The sequence below is a fragment of the Amborella trichopoda genome, chromosome 7 (assembly GCF_054954075.1).
Source record: "Amborella trichopoda isolate Santa Cruz 75 chromosome 7, AtrichopodaSantaCruz75HAP2 v2.0, whole genome shotgun sequence".
In the NCBI taxonomy this organism is placed as follows: domain Eukaryota; kingdom Viridiplantae; phylum Streptophyta; class Magnoliopsida; order Amborellales; family Amborellaceae; genus Amborella; species Amborella trichopoda.
Genome location: NC_142342.1, coordinates 32,260,209 through 32,278,307, shown reverse-complemented (window position 1 = coordinate 32,278,307; position 18,099 = coordinate 32,260,209). Strand labels below are relative to the sequence as shown.

The following is an 18,099-nucleotide window of genomic DNA, read 5'->3' as shown; positions in this document are numbered from 1 at the left end:
AAAAAACAAATTTTCAAAAAAATCGATCATGGATTAAAAAAAAAATCACAAATTTTCAAAAAATTCTATCATGGATTACAAAAAAAAATTCGATCATGGATTAAACAAAAAAAATCACAAATTTTCAAAAAATTCAATCATGGATTACATAAAATTCGATCATGGATTACATAAAATTCGATCATGGATTACAAAAAAAAACAAACAAAAAAAACAAAAAATTCAATCGTGGATTACAAAAAAAGAAAAAAATAGTTCGATCATGGATTACAAAAAATTCAATCATGGATTACAAAAAACTCTATCATGGGTTACAAAAAAAGCAAAAAACAAAAAATTCAATCATGGATTAAAAAAAAACAAACAAACATTTCGATCATGGATTACAAAAAAAAAACAAACATTTCGATCATATATTACAAAACATTCGATCATGGATTACAAAAAATTCTATCATGGGTTACAAAAAAAAAAAAAAAAACAAAAAAATCGATCATGGATTACAAGAAAAGAAAACAAACATTTCGATCATGGATTACAAAAAATTCTATTATGGGTTACAAAAAACCAAAAAATTCGATCATGGATTACAAAAAAATCTATCATGGATTACCAACAAAAAAAAAAAAAAAAAAAAAAAAAAATTCCGTACGGAATCGGCCATTCACTGTTCGGACTCGCCGATTCCGTACAGTGAATCGGCGATTCACTGTACAGAATCGTCCGGTTCTCTCTAGAACCGGACGATTTCCGATTTTTGGGCGATCCGGTTCCTTTTTCACTATTTCCGAGTCGAACCGGGCGAGTCCGGTTCGACTCGACGTTTTTTAAAACGCTGGTTTCATGCAATAGTGCACGTAATTGGCAAAGTTATTTCATGCAATTCATAAAAAACAAAAAAAAAAAATTGTGCAATAGTGTACATATTAAACAAAGCCTTTTTATGCAGTTGCTAAAAAGTGGATTTAAAGATAAAAGAAGCGGAAGGCTGTATAAAAGGCTTAGGAATACGGAATACGATGTAAGCGTTACCCACATGCGCAAGTCGCTGAGATGGGCTCATGCAACTACATATGCTGTCCTAGTCATTGCACGACTTCCAAGAGAATTGGAGTTGGCGGCCTCCATTCTTTTTAAAAACAAATTAAAAAATTGCATGACTTTCCAAAAGTCCAAAGACCCCAAATACTGTTAGAGAGCTGGCGGGTTCCCGATATATGATATCGGATGTAATAATTTTACGATCTGAATCGGTATTTTTTAAAACCTTGTTATAGTATATGTATATAATATTTGTTTTAATTGTAATATTAGAACGAATTTTTAATAAATTTATATTTCATATAATTTTTTTATATTTTCATACAATAGTGTTTTCATATTTATTAATATGGTTATCATGGTATGATTATAGTGTAATTATACATTATTAAGCTATAATATTATACTTTAAATTAATTATAAGACGTCAGCAATATTTACTTGAGAAAAAGAGAGAAAATCCATTGAGAGAACCGAGAGAGGGAATATCCATCGAGAGAGTGCATTGAGAGAGATAGATAAAACTATAGTGATAGAATCAATTGATTTTTTGTTATAATATTCATTATAATTTTTGTAAATCTTTACTCAAATTAGTATCTCTATATATATAAATATATAGATATATATATATATTCAAAGCGTGCCACTTTTTGATATTGTTTTAAAAAATATATAAAATCTACATTATCTAATTAAAATTGACAGTTTAGAACATTACAACCTCATCTCTACAAACAAAGTCGCAACCTTATACAAACCACACCCTTCTCCTAATAGAAAATCAAAGATGAGTAGAAAAAAGGGTATAAGTTTTGATAGTGATATCGCTTTATGATATTTGGGACAATTTAATACCCTCCAGAAATGTGGTCCTGGATGTGGAAATACTTGTAATAGATTGCAAATCTATTGCTATATCTAACAATGGAATTTGAAGCTCTCGAATGGCTTAGGAGTAATTAAATAATGCAAAAAGCATATTACAAGATATATTATTTTTGGCTTCAATTATTATAATTGTTGTTGTTAATTTTATGTGTTATGTAAATATATGATTGTTGAGGTCAAGATAATTGATTTTCTCAATGTTTCAAACACTCAAAGCCATTGTTATCAGGATTGGATCGATCATTGAACTGGTGAGGGGCCTGATCCAGTCAAATCCAGTCCCACTGCCGGTCTAACTGATTTGATTCGAATTTAAAAACATTAAGAGAAAACATGAATAATTGTATAAACATATAATATATTAGAAAAAAAAAATTGCACCAGTTGAACTTATCAAAACTGGCTAGTTGAACTTGCAAAATCAGTCAAATATTAGTTTTGACCGATTTTTTTGATGAAATCTGATTTTTACTCCCAACCAAATTAGCCAAGACTATGTCAAAACTGCATTTTGCATTGACATTTGAGGCATGTCTTAAGAAAACTGTGGCCCTAACTTTCCCTAAATGATCATTATGCCAAAACTGCATTTTGCATTGACATTTATGGTAGGGCTTTAAAAAACTGTGGCTCTTACTTTACGTAAAAATAAATTGAGTGGTTTGATTCCGATTGATTTGAGGAAATCCTAAAGTCAACTTTATTTCTTTTAAAACATAGTGATACTGAATGTTAAATAATTCATTCACAGAAAAGAAGAAGAAATGAGCTCAGAGCATATACGTGGTTCGGTTATACACAGCCTACATCTACGAGGAAGGAAAAAATACGGTTTTATTTTTTCACTTTTTTCTGATAGGCTCCTTACAATTTATAAGTTGATGAGAAAATCCAAAAAATAAAGGAAACACCTAAGCACACGGTTTTCACACGGTATGCCAATTGTGCACCATGTTAACACTTTCCCTCAAGCTGGTGCAAATAGATTTAAAGCACTCAACTTGCCAAGAATCTATTTAAGCCTCTCTTTTCCGACAGCTTTGGTAAAGATATCAGCAAGTTGATTTTCACTATTGATATATGGAGTTTAAATTACTTTAGCTTGAACTTTTTCCCTGACGAAATGACAGTCAACTTCGATATGTTTGGTTCTTTTATGAAAAACTGGATTGGAAGTGATGTGGATTGCAACTTGATTGTCACAATACAATTTGACTGGAGAACCAGGTATCAAAAACCAAGTTCTTGGAGGAGAGCTTTATGCCATATAAGTTCACATGCAGTGGAAGCCATAACTCGATATTCTGCTTCAGTACTAGAACGAGCCACAACATTTTGTTTTTTGCTTTTCCAAGTAATAATATTTCCATCAACAAATGTGCAGAAACTAGTAATTGGTTTTTCAATCTGATGGATTCCCAACCCAATCAGCATCACAATACCCAAGAATATCAACTTGACAATTTTAATACATCCAAATTCCATTACCAGGAGAACCGTTGAGGTATCTTATGATTTTCTTGACAGCTTCCATACAAGAATTACGAGGAGCATGCATGAATTGGCTCACAATACTTGCAACATAAGTAATATCCGTTTTGTGATGGTTAAATATATTAATTTTCCTATCAACCATTGATACCTTCCAATATCTTTAAGAGGTCGACCGTCTTAAATAGTTAACTTGGAATTCATTTTGATAGGAGTCTCACTAGGTTTAACTCCTAATTTGCTAGTTGCTTTCAAAAGATCTAGAGTATATTTCCTTTGGGAGAGAAAAATACCCTTGTTTGAATAAGCCCCTTCAACTCCCAAAGATACCTTAATTTGCCCAAATCCTTTAGGTCGAATACATGGTGGAGGTCATTCTTAAGATGAATAATACCTTGGGCATCATCCCTAATGACAATAATATCATCAACATAAACAAGAACCACAACACTTCCATTTTCACCTTTTTTTACAAACATATATGAATCTGCATTACATCTTTTAAAATTATAGTTTTCTAAGGAAGAGCTTAACTTTACATACCAGGCCCTAGGAGATGGCTTTAGGCCATAAACAACCTTTTTTAACTTGCACACAAGATTGGAATTTTCATGAGGATATCCTTGAGGAACTCTTCAAGGTCGCCTTGCAGAAATACATTTTTAACATCAAGTTGATATAGAGGCCAATCATAATTAGTTGCAATTGAAAATAAAACCCTGATGGTATTCACTTTATCAACAGGAGCAAATGTCTCCTTATAATCTTCAACGTAGGTTTGGGTAAACCCTTTAGCAAAAAGTCGTACCCTGTAACTCTCTATAGTTCCATTGCTGTTGTATTTTATTTTATAAATCCATTTATTCTCAACCAGCTTTTTCCTTTTGGGTAATTCAACTAGTTCCCAAGTTTTATTTTTGTCGAGGGCTCAAAGCTCTTCTTCCATAGCCTTTTTTCAGACAGGATAGGAACAAACCTCTTGGAAGCTGGCAGGTTCTTGAATGGCAGATATACAACAAAGATACGAACTATATTTTTGAAAAACATTGGAATAGTTAACAAACTTTTGAATTGGATAATTGGTGGAAGCATTAAAAATGTGAAAATCACGATACTTACTTGGGAGTTGAACGTTTCTTCGAGGACGACTGGGTCCCACTTTGGGGATCAGATGGTGAGGGATTGGTTTCTTGAGGTTCTTCATCATTTCTAGCTTCCCCCTCATTTTGAATGTTATGATTGAGTTTGTTCTCCACATAGTCTGCACTTGAAATCAAATGCATCACATGATTCTCCCCCTGAACCTTAATTTCTTCATTCATAGGAAGTTGAGGAAAGTAAGGTTCATTTTCTTGAAAAATAATATCACGAGAGATAATAACAGTTTTTGAAAAATTATCATAGTATTTATATACCTTTTGAGTTGGACTATATCCAAGAAACATGCATTTCCTTGTCTTTGGACTTAATTTATCAGAATTTTGATTGTGAACATAACATGTACAACAAAAAATCATCAAGTGTTATAGAGAACTTTTCTTTCCCTCCAACATTTCAACTGCCGTTTTTCTTGCAAAAAATTATTTCGCCATCTATTTATGAGATAGCAAGCAGTTAAAACCGCATCACTCTAAAAACTTTTAGGGACATTGTTTTGGAACAAGAGAGACCTCACAACTTCAAGTAAGTATCTATTCTTGCGTTCAACTATTCCATTTTGTTGAGGGGTACCAACACAAGAGGTTTGGTGAATTATTCCATTCTCTTTGAAAAAAGTAGAAAAATAATTGTTGACATATTCAGTTCCATTATCAGACTGTAAAATCTTAATTCTAACGCCATACTGAGTTTCAATCATATTAAAAAATTCTCTAAAGGTAAGAAATACTTGATCCTTAGAATGAAGTAAATAAACCTAAGTATGTCTAGAAAAAGCATCAACAAAGGTCAAGAAATATTGATGCCCGCAATATGAGGTAATAGGACTAGGACCGCAAACATCAGAATGAATCAAACTAAAAATAGATGATGATTTTTTGTCATAAGTTTTAAAAGGCAATCTGATTTGCTTAGCATAATGGTAAATATCGCAGTCTTTAGAATCCAAGTGTAAACTAGGAAATAATGATCCAATAACTCTGTTTGATAGGTGGCCAAAACGCTGATGCCACATTTGACAACCAGTTACCTTCTCCTTTGAAGTCACAAAAGCCTTGCAATTTGTATCCAAAATGTATAGACCTCGTTCCAACCGTCCCTCACCAATCTTCCTCCCCGTGGCCTGGTCCTGAAAAGTAACAATAGTCGGCGTAAAGATGACATCACAATTATGAGTATGAGTAATTTTACTGACTGAAAGAAGATTTGATGAAAATTTTTATAAAAATAGAATATCTTAGTTGGAAGAATTTATGAAAAATTGTTTTTTTCCACTTCCTTCCACAACTATAGTAGAGCCATTGGCAATGGTGACGGGACAAGTTTTAGGAGATATATCAAAATTGGATAAAATTGTATCAGTACCAGCCATGTGGTCGGTGGCACTGGAGTCAATAATCCAAGAATCGAAAGACTGAGAGAACAAGGATGTATTACCTAGAACATTGATGTAATCTTGTGAATTTGAACCAACAGAAGCCTTACCAAAATTTTGAACAAGTTGTGCCAGCTTCTCAAGGGTTTGTTGGGCATTATTTCAGCAATGTTGGAAGCATTCTTTTTTTCAAGAAATTGGTTTTTCTTTTCAGGGTGGAGTTTCCAACAATATCTTTAGAGTGTCATTCTTTTATGCATTCAGGATAGTAGGGATGATTTGAATTACGTCCTTTTCCACAAGTAATAAAATTCTTGGAACCAGCAACTTTTTCAGCACCCTCATTAGCTTTGGATTTCAAGACTGATTTGTCGAGCTTATCTTTTGGAGTTTCAGTCATAACTTCTCTACAAGTTTATTCTCTTGACAAAATATTCCAAACGGTGTCGAAATCAGGTAGGGTGGATGTGAGGAGAATTTGACTCATAAGACTTTATATTCAGAACCAAGAGCAGACAGAAGAGCAAATGTCATATCTTGATCTTTTCTTGTAGTAAGGGTTGCAAAATCGGTAGTTGTAGACAAATAGTATTCAAGTTGATCAAATAAAGCATGCATAGTACTAATTAACTCTCCAAATGTTTGCTCACCCTTTATTAAATTCATTATTTCTTGCATAATTTGATATATTTTGGAGGCATTATTTATTCCACCATAAACATCATTGGCTTTATTCCAAATTGTAGCAGCAGTAGGAAAAACCTGAAGTCCTGTGGCAATTTTTTTGTCCATTGAATTTAATAACCAAGATTTGACTAAGTCATTATTGGTTTGCCAGTCTCCATGGGATGATTCATCTTTTTCAGGAGGTTTCTTAGAGCCGGTCAATACCCTAACTTGCATTTTTCACTTATAAACAATTGGGCTGAGTTTGATAAAAATGATAATTTATCCCTCCTTTCAAAACCTTAATAGTAATTATGAGATTTGGATTTGAGTCATTTGCGTTTGAATTTTCAACCATGATGAAAAAATAAAATATAGTCAAAGTAAAATCACTGACCTTAGGAGCGGCGCACAAAAAATAAGGTTCAAAGAATAGTCATTGCTGATCTATTTAAAATACCAAAATACCATTCAAATATGAAATGTTTGCTCCAACATACTTTTGATATAATACGGTCCCTATGGACCACCTTTTGCCCTTTTTGTAAAAAAGTAAACATCTTTCTCGTTTTGATGTATACAGGAAGCTTTGCCTTTCCTGTGCAGAGCAACTTTACCTTGGAAGAGAGAAAGGGAGACCAAAAAAATTTTGGAGGCCAAATCGCAAATAAGAGAGAGCATAAAACCGTAATGCGTCAGAAGAATGTGACCAACTGCTCTACCAAATAAGTTTCTAAAAACCTGACTCTGATATCATGTTAAATAATTCATTCATAAAAAAGAAGAAGAAATGAACTCATAGCATATACGTGGTTCGGCTATACACAACCTACATCCACGAGGAAGGAAAAAATACGGTTTTATTTTTTCACTTTTTTCTAATGGTCTTCTTACAATTTATAAGTTGATAAGAAGATCCACAAAAATAAAAAAAACAACCAGACACACGGTTTCCACACAGTATGTCAACTGTATACCGTGTTAACATTGAACAAATTGATATATCTTGTTGAGGGATCTCTGATTTGGCTTTTGGTCTTGTTTTAATACCATCCCTTTGTGGCAACTTTCTAGTTCCATTCAAATTTGAAGTGCATGGATACACAGTCATTTCTCTTTGGAGACACCCCCCCTTCTCTCTCTCATTCCATTATTCTTTTAACAAAGATTTGCCATTACTAATAAATTGCACATGGGAAGCTAAGCTACTGCCTATTGGAGAAAACAAAATCCATATATTAAATCATCTTTATTCAAACACAAATATATAAGAATTGGGGCACAAGAATTCTTTAGTTATTGTCCATCCAGAACTGGGATTCGAGCTGGGTCACGACCTTCTTGTCAACTTGGAAAGCCTTAGCTAACAAATCACTGGAGATGGCCGGTTATGATCCGAAAACCGCATTAGCAAAATAGTGATCACCCTTGGATTCTGGCTGCTCAAGGCTGCTATGGCCATCGCATTCTTATAGCTCACATTTTGTTGGAACTGGATGAGGCGAACACGTCTCCCTTTTGAAGTGTCGTGCTGATCAAGTGGTTGTCGGGATTACTAGTCACAAAACAGACATAAAGGGAGCATTGTGGCACGAGAGTGAGTGTGGGGAGGATTTTGGCCACCAGGACCACAGTCTATGCGGACCATGGAGATGCCGAGAGTGTTGAGGCCTGGTATCTGAGCAACGTTCACGGGTCACCTTCAAGCCTACTGGGTTGGCCGTGTTGCCGGGCTTATCGAGCCCGGCGAAAACGAAGTCATTTGCTTGTGCCAACTTTGGGTCCTTGCACAGCTTGCCGTTCACAAACACTGCGCAAACAAAGAAATCAGTGGAAATTACCTTAGAAAAACTCATATTTCAAAATTACAAAACCCTAAACCCCAATATGAAAGGGGGTGAGGCTTCTGTAAAATAATTTGACATAACTAAACAATAAAAATGATGCCTAATCGAATTATACTAAGATCTAATCCTATGCTTACATAAAGGAAAAAGTATTAGGGTTGTTTAAAACGTTTATCTTTGATATAAAAAGGTCAAAATCATCCCTAGCCGTAGATGTGAAATTGGCTGGCAAAGGTTGAACCACAGATCATATTTGAAGTTCAAGAAAATTTTGCACAATATTTATTATAACGGGAAATGACACAACTAACCGTCTAATTTCACATCTGATGACATGGGCCGTTTGTGCAAAGTGTACACAGCATTTGTGACGAGTGTATACATAGTTAGGGGTCTCGGTATATAAAGTTATTCTTCTTCGGTTCCATACATGTAAGGCGGCAAGCTTACTTGCGTAAGTAAGATTACATATTTCTATACCATCTATTTTAGTTAAAATAGTATAGATTTAACATGTCATATAAGGCAATAACAAATCTACAATGTTCAACTAAAAATAAACAGCGTTGACTATCTCTACAAGTAAGTTTGCCTCCTTACATGAACTTTTTCTTTCTTAATATGAAATAATCATAAATTAAGAAGGCACTCACATTGGCTTGTATTGTCAGCCACACAAAAGTCTTGCAAGGGATTCGGATCAAAGGCATAGGTGAGGGAGACAGAGAGAGAAAGGAATATGACCAAAAAGAGCTCTCATTTTCTCTCTCTAAAACAAGCTTGAAAGAGAAAGAAGCTAAAGTTGTAGAAGTGAAGAATGATCCTAAGAGGAGTTCATATTTATAGTGGGACTCTATGTGTTTGGTGTTCAAGTTGGATCTTAAATTATTGGGCTTTTAATGGTTACTTATTAAAGAGGTCTTAGGGAAAGGGAAGGGCATTGGGCCATTTCAATTAAGGCTTTTGAATCCATTTATTTCCGTTACTTAATCCAAACACTATCCTATCCATAGTCAAAGTTTTATCCCATTTACTTTTATAATTTATTTTTATGCTAAAAGATTTATTGCTTCCGTGGTAGCATACTGTGAGTTTGCTCCCTTTTAGCTAAAGCTCATGTTGGGGATTTTTTTTTTCTTTTTTTTTTTGTGGACCCTGAATTTAGGGATGTAACCTCTAGAACCTAATAATTAACTTCAAAGAAAAGAAAATTTAATTAGAACCCTATATATGGCTCAAAAAATTAACCACCCAAGATTGAACAACAACCGTCTAATATTTGGGCACCCATATCAAGGTGTTTAAGAACTAATATAATCATTTCGTGATGCTCATATAGATAGGAAAAAGAATTTGTCTCAAATAGGTATTTTGCCCGAGGGAGTAGGTGTATGGTAATACTCAGGAGAGCATATACCATGGGCTTTATTTTTATTTTTCAATTTGAAGTATTTGTAGTGTGCAAAGGAAAATGGCATTAAGACAGAGACATAGGAGAGAAACAAAAAGCCATGCCGCTCACCCATGATCGCATTGAGAGAGAGAGATTGAAGAAAACAAATAGTTAATTGAGTTTTACATTGTCACAGAGAGAGAGATAGAGAGATTGAAGAAAGCAAATAATTAATTGAGTTTTCATGTTCTTGCCCCAAAAACACAAGCATGTGTGTATTGAATTAGCCCTCAAAGGTAGATGAAAGATACTAAAGACTCATTCAATCCTAGCCTACCATGTTAACTTTCTACAGAGACATTCCCATGCCTCATAAATATGTCACACCTCACATAACTCTAAACCATCTTCTTTTAACACCCTAAACTTTCTCTTTTTCATACATATTTACTTTCTGAGAGCAAATATGACCTTGTCTTCTCCTTCTTTGCCTTGGTAGCTTCTTTTGCCCCTCCAAGATTTTTGTGTTGTAGACAATGCAAGCAAAGGTATCTCTGATACTAGTGTTTTTACTTCATTGTTTTGGGATTGTACATTGTGATATCATTTAGTTTTGGTACAAGGAGGGGACAATTATTTTTAGCCATTGGATGTGAAATCACAATTATTTTTAGCCATATTTGAGAGAACTTTGCATCAAATCAAAGACACTTCCCCAACCACCCAATTTCCTATCTAATAGAAAATAATGATTATGATCTTTTTATACCAAAAGTAAATGGTCTTATTATATGTATTTCTTATTGTTTTATTTTATTTAAATTTTCTTGATAAAATAAAGCCGTGTAATTACTAGGCCTTACTTTTTAAAAAACGCTTTATTATTTTTATTATTGCTATTTATGACTAATCATATAATCTCGCCCATAGGATTAGTATGCACATTTTACATTTTCTTTTTGAAAAAGTATTACCAGTCTATTTTTATTGTTTCATGTGTAGTGTCATAAAAAGATGCATTCGTATTTCCTCACCTGATAAGTGTAGTGTGACTTATGTTTCTATTGCATACAATGTCTGTTAATGGCAAGGTTTGCAAGGACCCTAAGTTGGCACAATCAAATGACTTCTTTTTCGCTGGGCTTGACACACCCGGCAACAGGGCCAACCCACTTGGCTCGAGGGTGACCCCCGTGAATGTTGCCCAGATAGCAGGCCTCAACACTCTCAGTATCTCCATGGTCCGCATAGACTATGCTCATGGTGGCTAGAATTCTCCCCACACCCACCCTCGTGCCACCGAGATCCTAACGGTATTGGAAGGCTCCCTTTATGTCGGTGCTGTGACGAGTAATCCCGACAACCGCATGATCACCAAGACACTTCAAAAGGGAGACATATTTGTTTTCCCTGAAGGCCTCAATCATTTTCGGCAATGTCGGCTACAAGAATGCGGTGGCCATTGCAGCATTGAGTAGCCAAAATCCAGGGGTGATCACTATTGCTAACGCGGTTTTCGGATCGAAGCTGGCCAATCTCCAGTAATGTAATGGTTAAGGCATTCCAAGCTGATAACAAGGTGGTGAATTAACTCCAATCCCAGTTCGGGATGCATAACAACTAGGGATACCTTGTGCCCCCAATTTCATACTAGTTGTGTTGTTTCAATAAGATGAATAAGTGTCTTTGAATAAGATTCTTTGAATAGATTTCTTTGATAAATATGACCTGAATAAAGTGAATTTTTCCCTCAAATATATACTCTACCCTTTTTATTTTGATAGAATATTGTTTTTTATTTTGATAGAATATTGTTATGAGATTGTATACTATGATACCATTGATTTTTGGTAGAAAGATATCACAATCACTTTTAATCATTGGGTGTGAAATCCAATGGATGAAAATGTGCAATGGTCAATGGTGATTGTGATTTCTTTGTGTCAAAAGTAAATGGTTTCATTGTATACATTTCTTATCATTTTTGTGTAGGTTTTTTGGAGTAACAAGAATTTTCAAAGTAGAAGACAATAAAAAGGGATGGCTTGGATGACATGGTTTATTTTCCTTGCAAATAGACCCCTAAGCGCCGCAAAGACAAAAGAGTATAAATTTAATGGAAATGAGTTTTATCGTTGATTCCGCTGCATTTCCATTTTTTTAAATATATTTAGTCAAAACCATTGCAATCTCCACAATCCATCATCGATGAAGATGTAGTTTTTTACCTTTGTAAAAAAAATTATAGGAGAACTATAATGGACTATGCAGATTACATGTTATTATCACCATCAAAGCATTTTTCCAACTAATTGAGACTGGCTACATGAATCCTGATTCACCATATATTTCAGATTCATGATAAGTTTTAGTAAAGTTTTATGTTAGCTGGCTACCTATGGCAACCCACCCACCGTAGCTTTTCTCTTTTCATTATAAAGACAAAATGACAATTGTAACTTTTCTTTTTATATGCAACTTTCTCTTCCAATATCGAAATAAGATAAAAATTTTAAATCTTCTTTCTATTTGCACCTTTCTCTTTTTATTATGAAAACAAAACAGAAGTTGTAAATCTTCTTTATTTGTGTGTAAAGCCCCCTCATAGTACTACAATGTGAAGGCTCAACGAATATCTTTTTCCCCTTCCTATTTCATCCTTTCCAAATTTAAAGTAAGAGAAAGTATACAATGAGCTAATTTATCTTTAGTACAATGTGATCAAAATTAATCTTGACCATTGGATTTGAAATTAGATGGCTACATTTATTCTATTGATCAAGCTGAAACTTCAAAATAAATTTTTTGAAACTTTGTGACACACCCAAGCTATCAGATTTCACATCGGATGATTGTACATAATTGTGACCACCTTGTATAAAAGGTAAATGGTTTCATTGTATACAATCCCTTTAAGTGATTCCCTCTTAGTCCTCATTTATTTTCTTTTAAAAATTTCTCTCTCCAAATAACGTGCATCTTTTATGCCCTCTCTCTCTCTTGCCTGCCCTGAAGAAAAACACCACCCAATATAATAGCAAAGATGGAAGTACAAAGTTTTTATTTATCTGAAGAGTTTTGTTAGGCCACACCATTTGCGGTGTAGACTCTTAAAATGCACAACATTTTTATACATTTAGATACTCTTATCCTATAGTATAGTAATTTTTTGTTTAGATATATTTTAAGTAATCAGTCAAGAGTAAACTGAAAATTCCTAATAGAAACAAAAACATTTATTAACAATAGTGGACAATGACCACCGATATAGTGTGTGACATAACCCACAAGATGTATTAATTATTTTTAATTGCTACGAAAATACCACTATTTTCTTATAAAAATATCCATTCTACCTTTCTAAATGACAAAAAATGCCTATACTTGAAAAATTTTATATTATAATTTAAAGGTATTTTAATATCCAAAAAATATTGAGCACTTTAAAAGCCTATACTACCAAATGATGTAGCCTAACAAAACCCTTATCTAACTATTATTCATTGCAATTCACTTGTAGGTATGCTTCTCTCTCTCTCATGTATTTTATCTGAATCCATTTTTCTACCTTGCATTTTGAAGATTTTTCCCTCAAGTTTGATTTGAAACACTTTTTATTCTAATTTGAAAATCTCTCTATCTTCTCTTATTTGAATCTTTCTGCCCTGCATATTATTGATATTGCAATTAATATTGTAATGATAATTAAAAATAATATGATTAAACTTTATTTATTATATTATTCTAAAAATATCATTTATATAATAATTCAATCGTTTAACAATATCTTATTAGTTATGATTATAATTAATATAATCTAAACATTAGTCAGAAAAATAAATAGTAGGAAAAATTATAAATACCGCCAATTTCAACTTTTTATACATTTTACTCTCAAAATTTTTTGTATTATATCCTAAACTTCAATACTATATTTTATTTTTTTGTTGTATCTCCTCCAATTTTGAGATGCTATTGTTTTTTTTTTTTCTTTTCTTTTCTCTCTTCCTCTTTTCAACATATATTTTTATATTCTCTCGATCTCTCCCTATACTTGCCCAAAATAAACTTCCTCTCTCATTTGTATTCTCTATCTCTCTCTACTTACTAAAAAAACTCTCATCCATATTCTCTCTTACTTTCCCCCGAAAACTTCTCTCATCCCGAACTCTCTATTCATGGATTCCATTGCCCTGGAAATAGATGGAAATGGAGGCTTCAGATATTGGTTTTAGGAAAAGGTTCAGAACTTTGTGAACCTAGGTTTTGGTTCTCGAAGGAGATCTGGTTCTTGAAAACCCCTTTTGGTTTGATTAGTTGTTTTTGGGATCTGTGTTTTTGGTTTCAGGGGTATTTGGTAGCTTTCGACAGTTTTAAAGTCTAAAACTGCAGTTTTGGCGAGGGTGAAAGACATGGTTTTGGAGATCAAGTTCATGAAACTAGGCTCAAAGCCTGATTTCTTCGAGATGGCAATAACACAAGGTGCGCTTCATTTTTTTTGTTGGCTTTGTTATATGAATTTTCATATGCTCTGTGATTTTTTCTAAGATAAGATCACTTTTATTTTTTAAAAAAAAAATTATAATGGGATTTGTAGTTTTTGAGCTTATTTGAATGCCTATTTGCAGGTTGAAATTGCACTGCTTTGTATGATTGTTGGAGTCAAACTTGTTTTTGTGAATCCTCCTAATTGTCATCAAAGTGTTGATTTAATGGCTTGAGTACTTTCAGCTGCCCCCATTTCTCTGATTCCTTTTGATTTTTAACCTTCAATTTCGAAATATAATACGTCTTTTCTTGTGCTTGTCATTCACGAACTGCAAATTAGAAAAGTAGATTCATATCATAAATACGCAAATTTGATACACAAAAAAAGAATATCATTGTAATAAAGTCGATTCATATCGTAAATACACAAATTTGAAAACCATTTTAGCAGTTTTATTGCCCAACATAATTTCTGTACCAATATAAGATAGAGAAGACACAAAAATCCTTTTCTTCACTTTGATTCAATTCTCAGAAGGCTCATACCTCTTGTGTTAATTTTGCAGTGTTTTTTTTTTTTTTTTTTTTGTCATTTTCATTTATGTGTTGTCCTTACTCATTCCTCGTTGTTGTGTGATGTGCATATTAGGACAAGGTTATTAGATCTGGTTGGTGAAGAGGCAAATGCAGGCAATGCTCTAGAAAACATATGGAGGTTTATGCTCTCATTGAAACTTATGCATGTTAGGATAACTAACCTTTCTATACGTATTAATTACTAACTATAATTCTCTTTCTCATACTGGTACATATTGCATTTATTTGTCTTTTGCCTTACGGAGTATTGCGCAATGTATAGATGTTGACTTGTCTTGCCCGATTTGTCATTAGAGATTTGATCCTTTTTTCTTTTTTTGAAGCTAATTTTTTTTCCCTTTTTGGGGTGGATAATAATATATAATTGATTTATTAAAAAATATATTATCGTTTTTCTTGTACTAGGAAATGAGACCCTCAATATAAAGTGGCTGACTGAGAGATGTTGTGGGGCTCACCCTAATTTTTTTTCTTCCCTTTAAATAGTAATAGAACATCATCGAATTGTAGCATATGCAGCCTACCGATGCAAAGACCCAAAAACATTCATCAATGCCTTGCCCTAGGCCCTCACTGGGACCCTGAGTTTCTTTGTTACCTGCTATCATGTTTATCTATATTATGAACTTGTGAATTATCAACAAGTCAATTCAAAGAATTCGAAGTGGGGGTCGAAATCAAACAATATAAAATTGGAGCTTGAGTTTGACTTGAACTTTAACCACAAAGCTTTAACACAAGCGAAGCCTAGGCACTACCAAGCTTGGCTTCTTACACGTTCAAGGCCTGTGGCGTAATGTTATATATGTAAGGTGTGGAGTCGAAGTTAATACAAATTTTTTACAGGAGGGAAAAAATGGGTGATGATCAGTTGATTTATTGCATTCATGGTGGAGAATTCCGACGAACGGGTGAGATCACACTGGTGGTGATGCATCTGCTTATTTTGTTAATAGTAAAACTAGGTTAGATGACATGCAAAAGTATTGTGCATAGCATTTCTCAATTGATGTGCACAAGATAACATTTAAGTATTTTGTCTCGAGGAATAAGAGAATTCTTGGGAACTTATTTATTGATGCTGATATTGAGAGGATGTTGAGTGCACATGAAGGTGACAATGATGTACTCATTTATGTATATGATGGAAGTAAATGTAGGGATGGAAATATTTCACATAATCCTACACCGAGGTACAAATAGGTTTTTGTTTCATTCAATTTGTTTAGTTTTATATATTTGCTTTAGTTACATTCAATTTCTCATATGTGCATTTATAAATATATTAGGATAATTCAAGGGGACATACACCTCTAATCGTCTAATGTTCTAGACTATGGTTCTGAACAAAGTAATGCACCAAGGTTGTTGAGTTCATAGGAGGATGCACTAACTGAGATAGGGCAGGAGTTTCAATACTCGACGCCTTCCGTGAATCCCTTAGCAAATATGCTAATTGCACATCACTCTGCATACCGTCTCTCTAAAAACGAGGGGTAACGTATAAGAGTAAAATACACGGGTGCGCTGTGAATGAGAGATATATACAAAGCAAAGTTGGCAAGACAAATATGTTTTGAATCAAGTCATGGACAAAAGAACACTCATGTAATATTGGGATAAGCAATAATGTACAGAAGAGAGTGTTAGGGAACTTTAATGCTTCCTTAATAAAAGATAAATTAAGTGACACTAAGCATTACATGGCTAAAGGAATCGTGAATGATTTGCCGCGAGACTACGGGTTAGATGTATCGTATTATAGGGCTTGGATAGGGAAGGAAGTAGCCATCAAACAAGTACATAGTTCAGAAGAACATGCATACAACCACTTACCTGCATATGTAGAGTGTGTGTTGGAGACGAATCCTGAAAGTTATGCATTCGGAGAGGTATTTGAAGATGGTGAATTTCATCGTCTATTCTTAAGCTTTTATGCTTCAATATATGGCTTCAAAAATATATATCATCTGCTTCTTTTTATTGATGGGATATACTTGAATGCGTGATACTGAGGTACTCTACTTGCTGCCACCTCAGTTGATGGGCAAGGCCAAATATTTCTCGTTGCCTGTGCTATTGTTGATGCCGAAAATAATGATAATTGGTTGTGGTTTCTAAAATGTATAAAGCTTGCTATTGACACAAAGCGATCGATCACTTTTGTGTCAGATAGGTACCATGGTATGGTTGAAAATATCTGTCGATTTTTTTAGAATGTCGATAATGCATTCTGTGAGCGTCGTTTGGGTGAGAATTTTAAGAGGGAAGTAAAAACATACCTAATGAGGTAAAGAAGTCAATTGTATGGGTCTTTGAACGAGCATGTCGAGCATATTAGCAAGTAGAGTATAAAGACTTCATGCATATATTAGATCATATTCTGAAGATGCATATGCATATTTCATAAGAGCCTCACCAGAACGTTGAGCTACATCACTGTTTAAGGGTAAGCGGTATGTCAAAGTGACGATAAATATTGCAGAGTCGTATAATAGTTGTGAAATTTGTCGAGCTACTTTTTGATATTTGTTGTCACTTTGCCATTCCGCTTACCCCTAAACAGTCATATTCAAAATATAATCTAATATCCGTCATGAAGTCTCTATATTCTACTTGTTTCTATGCTCGACATGCTCGTTTAAAGACCCTTGCAATTGCCTTTTTTACCTCATTAGGTATGTTTTTTGCTTTTTTATTAAAATTCTCACCCAAATAACATTCACAGAAGGCATGATCGGCAATCTCAAAAACTTGACAGATATTTTCAACCGTATCATGATACCTCTCTGACACAAAGTAATGGATCGCTCTGTCTCAATAGCAAGCTTTAGACATTCTAGAAACCACAACCAATTATCACCAATTTTGACATCGACAACAGCATAGGCAATAGGAAACATTTGTCCTTACCCATCGACTGAGGTGGCAGCAAGTAGAGTACCTCAGTATCATGCCTTCAAGTACATCTCATAGTGGACAACATCCATTTTTGAAACCATGTATTGAGGCATAAAATCTTAAGAATAGACAATAAAATCCACTATCTTCAAATACCACCCCCGATGTATAACTTTCAGGATTTGTCTCCAACAGACACTCTACATATGCAGGTAACTGGTTGAACGCTTGTTCTTCTGAACCATGTATTT

At 33.9% G+C, this 18,099-nt stretch overlaps 1 long non-coding RNA gene and 1 pseudogene across 1 annotated transcript; both read left to right on the top strand.

The window, feature by feature from the left end:
- The first annotated feature begins 10,901 nt into the window (after nt 1–10,901).
- Nucleotides 10,902–11,494, top strand: LOC105420066 (putative germin-like protein 2-1; annotated as a pseudogene).
- A 2,424-nt stretch (nt 11,495–13,918) lies between these two features.
- Nucleotides 13,919–16,032, top strand: LOC110006578 (uncharacterized). The gene is made up of 4 exons (XR_016058786.1): nt 13,919–14,103; nt 14,211–14,344; nt 15,000–15,065; nt 15,794–16,032. It is a non-coding gene; the product is annotated as an uncharacterized LOC110006578 (long non-coding RNA).
- The last annotated feature ends 2,067 nt before the right edge of the window (nt 16,033–18,099 follow it).